Source organism: Diadema antillarum, unplaced genomic scaffold, assembly GCF_040938485.1.
Source record: "Diadema antillarum isolate AM-2024a unplaced genomic scaffold, OU_Dant_1.0 seq00001343_RagTag, whole genome shotgun sequence".
Classification (NCBI taxonomy): Eukaryota; Metazoa; Echinodermata; class Echinoidea; order Diadematoida; family Diadematidae; genus Diadema; species Diadema antillarum.
In genome coordinates this window covers 791129-797128 of record NW_027272109.1, presented here as the reverse complement: position 1 = coordinate 797128, position 6000 = coordinate 791129, and positions in this window count along the sequence as shown.

Sequence of the window (6000 nt, the reverse complement as noted above, 5' to 3'; positions counted from 1 at the left end):
TTTTTTTTTTGCTACCGCTTAGGGAAATTTGTTGTTGTTGTTTTTTGCAATCATATATTTTTCTCTATGAGGGGACTGCATTCTAATACTACAAGCTCTGCTTTTTAGCAGTCCCCTCCATTTCCAGCAATATTTTGTATGCATTCACCACAGTGACGTAACTGTTATTTGTATCTCTGTTGATAATTTGCCTGTATCTCTTTTACAATGTTATTCTGTTCATCGCATTGTGGTACTGATTTCATGACGTCTGTGTATATGAGCGTTTCTTTGTATTTTTTATTATTTGTTTGTTGGAAGTGAAATAAATCAACTTGAACTTGAACTTGAAGAGCCTCCTCAACTCACGGTTCTTTTGCAGCAATGCATTGTATAAACAAAGACGTGCTGATTTTTCAAAGGATTTTTCTTGATGTCCTTGCTTTTATAGTCCGTCTTCCTCCAGTTGTAGATGATTTCATATTCTTCAAAATTCTGCTATGTCCTCTTCCTCCTCTTTCAGCATCACGTGTAGTCTCTCTTTCTTCGCCTTTTGGGTAGCTGCTTCGCTGCTTTCTTCTCTTCTTTTCCTTCATCTCTTCTTCTTCTTCGAAAATTACAGCTAAAATTACTTCCCGTTCTTGTGCCGATGTTACTACGCTCAGAAAGACTTTGTTACGCTCATCCCGCTGCGTTTACACCGTCATTACGCTCTCCCCGCTGCGTTTACGCTGTCACTACGCTCTCCCCGCTTGCCGTACGATTAAAAATATGTCAATTTTGATCGGGGAGATCGGGAAGAAATTTTGAACCGGTTCAAAATTTCTTCCCGATCTGAAAAACTGCCCGCTCCAACCCCGACCTCCACACGCTGCTGCTACGATGTTTCCGATCCCCGTACGCTTTTGCCGCTCTCTCCCGATCTGCTAGATCGGGACAGATCGGGGTCCAAATCGTGATAGTGGAACGGGGGCTTAAGGAAGTAGGGCCTACACTCATCGCGTAGGGGCTCATGCACCTGGTCTCAGGTTTCGTCAAACATTACAATCTCATAATGAATCAACATCACATTAACCATAACGCAAGCCTTTGATGAACTATCACTGTATAATGAATTTGTGCATTTGTCTCCAATACTATGTTGTTTTTACAGAGCATCTTTCTCTCCGAAATTCAGTGTCATTGTGACTGATCATCCTCAAACGGAATTCATTCACGATACCAAGGCGGTGTACTTCCTTGACAATATACCAACACTGATCCCCTAGAGATCATTGAATACAAAGTTTTAAAGAGGGTTGTACAATAAAATTAGCAGTAGATGGCGCAATTCAAGTATTTTGTGCACGGCGTTTACGTCTACGTGTACGGCACAGACTTCGCAGTGAGCTCACGCACTGCCATTTCTGTGCATGAAATACGCACAGATGGCACAGATACCCTATGTGTATGATAATAATAAACAAGAGTGGCCCCTTATAAAACGCTGAAGTCCGTCAAAAAGGACGCTCATGGCACTGGTACATGGATAATACATTGTACAGCCATAGGAAAATTGAATACAATAACAATTATTATCTAATGAAATACAAAGCAAACAAAAAACTATTATTACACAGATAACGTAAGAGGTTAAGAGAAGCACTGCATATACTAGTGATATAATAGTGGGTACAAAACAAATTAAATTCAAAGTGATAAACATATTTAGAGGAAGTCAGACGTAGAAGAAGGGAAAGGTTGTACCATAGAGAGAAGGTCCTGCTTGGGAAAAGCTACATGGGCGAAGAGTGCGAGGATCGAGGAACCTGGAGAAGTTAAGAACTTGGCTTGATGAACGGAGTCTACGAGGGGGTTGAACTGATCAATGTATGGAGCTCTGGAGGTAGAGTGGCGAGGATCCATGGACTGTGTGGTAGACCAGTAAGAGAACTTTGAAGATGGTGCGCTCTTCGATTTGCAACCAGTGAAGGGACTGCAGAAGAACGGGAGTTTTGTGACAGAATATACTATTACATTAAAGAGTGGCAAGTCGCTGAGTCGCCAAGTGGTGCAGAGTTTTTAAAAGTTTGGATAGCTCGTGTTCGGAAAGGCCGAAAAGTAGAGAGTTATAAGAGTCAAGGCGAGTAGAGATGAGGGCGTGGACAAGTTGCTCTGGTGCACAATTCATTCTGGTCAGGTACCTGCTGTTAAAGCTAAAGTTGCGAGGTTGGTATCTTATGGATCTTGATATATCAGAAAAATGAGCATTGAAGATAACACCTAGATTGCGACTCTGGAGAATAGGTAGACGACATTAACGCCAATTTGGATACATAAGTCCTTCATATCTACTTTGCTGAGCAATCGCTTTGAGCCCAGAACACACCTCTATGACTTCTGCTGATATATTTTCAAACCAGAATGGATGTACTCATTCATTTTGTTAATGTTTTTTTTTAATGTAAGCCTAAAGGCGTTTTATACAACCGATGGCATCGCGGTGAAGGTTGGAGGAAATGACACATAGAGATTGTATCATCAGCATATAGCAGTGGTATCTGTTGCCATGACTCTTGATGATGGGACCAACAGGCTGCAAGTTACAGGGAGAATAGGAGAGGGCCTCCTATACCGAACCCTGGAGGACGCCATAGATCAGTTTACTTGCTTGAGACGAGGCATCACCAAGGATCACACTTTGACAACGATTTTTTGTCAGGTATGATGTAATTGAATTAACGCAGGGCTGTCCAACTGCATGACTCAAGAGAACAATGTTGGTCAAGGAGAATGTGGTGGTCGACACTATCAAACACTGACGACATAACGAGGAGAACTGAGAGCTGTCACGTTTCCCCAACCCACCTGCTGCGGTATATCGTCTGCTAAGTTGGTCAGGAATCGGTTTCCACGCTGTTGTGGGTCGATATTTCGACTGATGGATATCAAATAGCATGTTGTCATGCAGATTATTATTTTATAAAGACGAGAGAAAGCCACACGCTCCAAGACTTTGGAGAGGTAGGAGAAGTTGAACAGGCGGAAACTCTGAAGAGATTCCGTATTCATTTCTGATAGTGTCGGACGAACAATAAACTCTCTTCAGATCCGCAGGAAAGACTCCACTAGCAAGGCTGGTTGGAATTGATAATGTTTGTTAAGGGAGGCGATGCCATACATGCATTACTTAAGGAGAGACGCTGTGATAGGATCTAGTTTGCTAGCTTTTGCTGACGACCTTGACAAGATTTCGCAAACTTCATCTTCAGTATAGTAGCGGTAATAGTGTCAAGACTGCACAGCAGTTTCAGCGTTAACCCAATTAGTCCATGGGCCAAGACCCGAAAAATGGGTTATTGGTACCACCTGAGGTGGCAAAACCATTTTGGTGTCATTTTGTTTGTTGGACATGCTTATCAAGCTATGATAGCATTTCCAAATGAGTAGCTTAGCCATAATAAATGAATTTCTAACCAATTTGGTCTCGTTTTTATATCCCTATACTTCTGAATCGAAACTAACCGCTATCCAAAGAAGAGCACTGTCTGCTGTATGTCCACAGGTGTTCTGTTGTAAACGCGGTGCTCTTAGTCTTTGTTCAAGGAAGCGAAGGGAATATCCAAAGAGTTATGATGTCCACAGCTGCCACGCGGTGCGCTTTGTCTTTATCTAGAACAATGTACCATTATCATATCTAAAGTTCCTAGTAAAAGGGATTATCTATACTGTTTTTATACTACCCTCTCAACAAATACATCAGTTTTAAACAAAAATCACTCTGTTTATTTATGATATTATTTATTATAATGTATTGTAGTGTACCGGTACGTTGTTTTTGCATTATCTTCATTGTTGGATGGAAATAAAGCGACACTGGCGTGGTATTAGCGTTTTCACCGTAGCGTTTTCACCGGGAAATGATAGACAATTGAAAAATACGGTAAAATTCACGAGGAATTGCTCTTTTTGTTGTTGTTGTTTTAATTAAAGGGATATACACTGTATTATAAGCTTTGGATATTCCCTTTGCCGTCTTGAATAAAGACTAAGCGCTGTGGACATCATAACCTTTGGATATTCCCTTCGCTGCCTTGATTAAAAACTAAGCGCACAGCGTTTACAACAGAACACCTGTGAACATGACAGAAGTCAGTGCTCTACTTATGTATAGCGGTTAGTCTCGATTCAGAAGTATAGGGATATAACAACGAGACCTAATTGGTTAAAAATTAATTTATTATGACTAAGCTATACTCATTTGGAAAATGCTATCATATTATCTTGATAAGCATATCTATTCCCGACAAACAAAATGACACCAAAAAGGTTTTGCCACCTCAGGTGGTACCAATATCTGGCCTGGCCCATGGACTAAATACAGGCAGTGGCGTATCTAGGGAAAACGGCGCCCGGGGCAAGCGCGAAAATTGCGCCCCTAATTTCTGAAAAAGTGTTCAACCCCAACCCCATCCCGGTAGGCACTTAAAAAAAGTCTACATGATATGCTTTTTCAAGCACTTAAAAGGGGTCTTTTGAGGGTGATTAATAAATTTAGATAAATTTTGGCGAGCGAGCCGAAAAATTGTATATATTTCCGCGTCATCATCACGTTTTGTTCTTATCTCTTTTTTTAATGATAAATTTTGGCGAGCAAGCGCCGCAAGCGAGCCGAAAATTTTTGTATTTCAGCTTACAAAACATGGAATTCTTGTCATTTTTTGCTTAGTAAATCTTACAATTCTAATCAAGATATAGTGACGGCCTTATAGATAACGATTTGTATCAACAAACTGAGGACTTGAAAAAATACTCCAAATTAGTACGCACGAGTGCAGTGAGCCGAAATTTGTATATTTCCGCGCCATCATCACGTTTTGTTCTTCTTTTTTTTTTTTGGGGGGGGAGGATAAATTTTAGCGAGCGAGCCGAAAATTTCTGTATTTCAGCTTACAAAACATGGAATTCTTGTCATTTTTTGCTTATTAAATCTTACAATTCTAATCAAGATGTAGTGATGGCCTTATAGATAACGATTCATACCAACAAACTGAGGACTTGAAAAAATTACTCTAAGTTAGTTACGCGCGAGTGAGCCGAAATTTGTATATTTCCGCGTCATCGTTACGTTTTGTTCTTATCTTGTTTGATTTGTTTTTTTGCCCCCCCCCCCCGTATATAAATATGTTCGACACCTTTGGCTCCCTCATTTGATCCAATGAGCGATCGCTTCAGAACGAAAGAAATAAAATTGCAGCCGCTGCTCCGTGTAACATTTTGCCTTCTAACGATGGCATGTATGAACACATATATATACATTGTTATTTTGCCCGCGTCATCATCACGTTTTGTTCTTATCTTCTTTTATATATATAAATTTTGGCGAGCGAGCGCAACGAGCGAGCCGAAATTTCAGCTTACAAAACATGGAATTCTTGTGTGAACACAATAAACATTGTCATTGTTTGTTTTTATCTTGTTTGATTTGGTTATCTCACCCCCCCCATTCTCCCTCCCTCCCCCACCCTTCCCTTCCTTCTTTTTATCTTTTTCTTCTTCGAGTGGCGCCCGGGGCACGTGCCCCCCCCCCCCCCCTAGATACGCCACTAAATACAGGAACATGGCGGCCTGTGTATCAAATCTATGGGAATTTCAGAATTCGGCACGGAACGGGTTAATTGGCTCAGGTTTCATGAAGGGGAAACTGTCGCTTTCTTTCCATATTATGTTTTTCTTGCTAATTTGGCCAAAAGTATATTCGTTGCCCCCCTTTTTGTTTTGAATTCTAAGGTCGACGGTCCTCAATGGGTCCGATACACCATACGTCTTCCAGGATCATGTTGTCCTCAAGAAAGACTAGTACTGCATTTTGATGTTCCACATTTTGGTTGAGTCTATTATATATAATAGACTATACATGGTACATAACAATAAAGATTTTCAACAGAATAATGAATTTTCACTGTACTTTATGAGTGTCGAAATCTTCAATTGTTATCATGAATAAGACAAAGTGTAAGAACGAGAAAATAGATGAAAGAA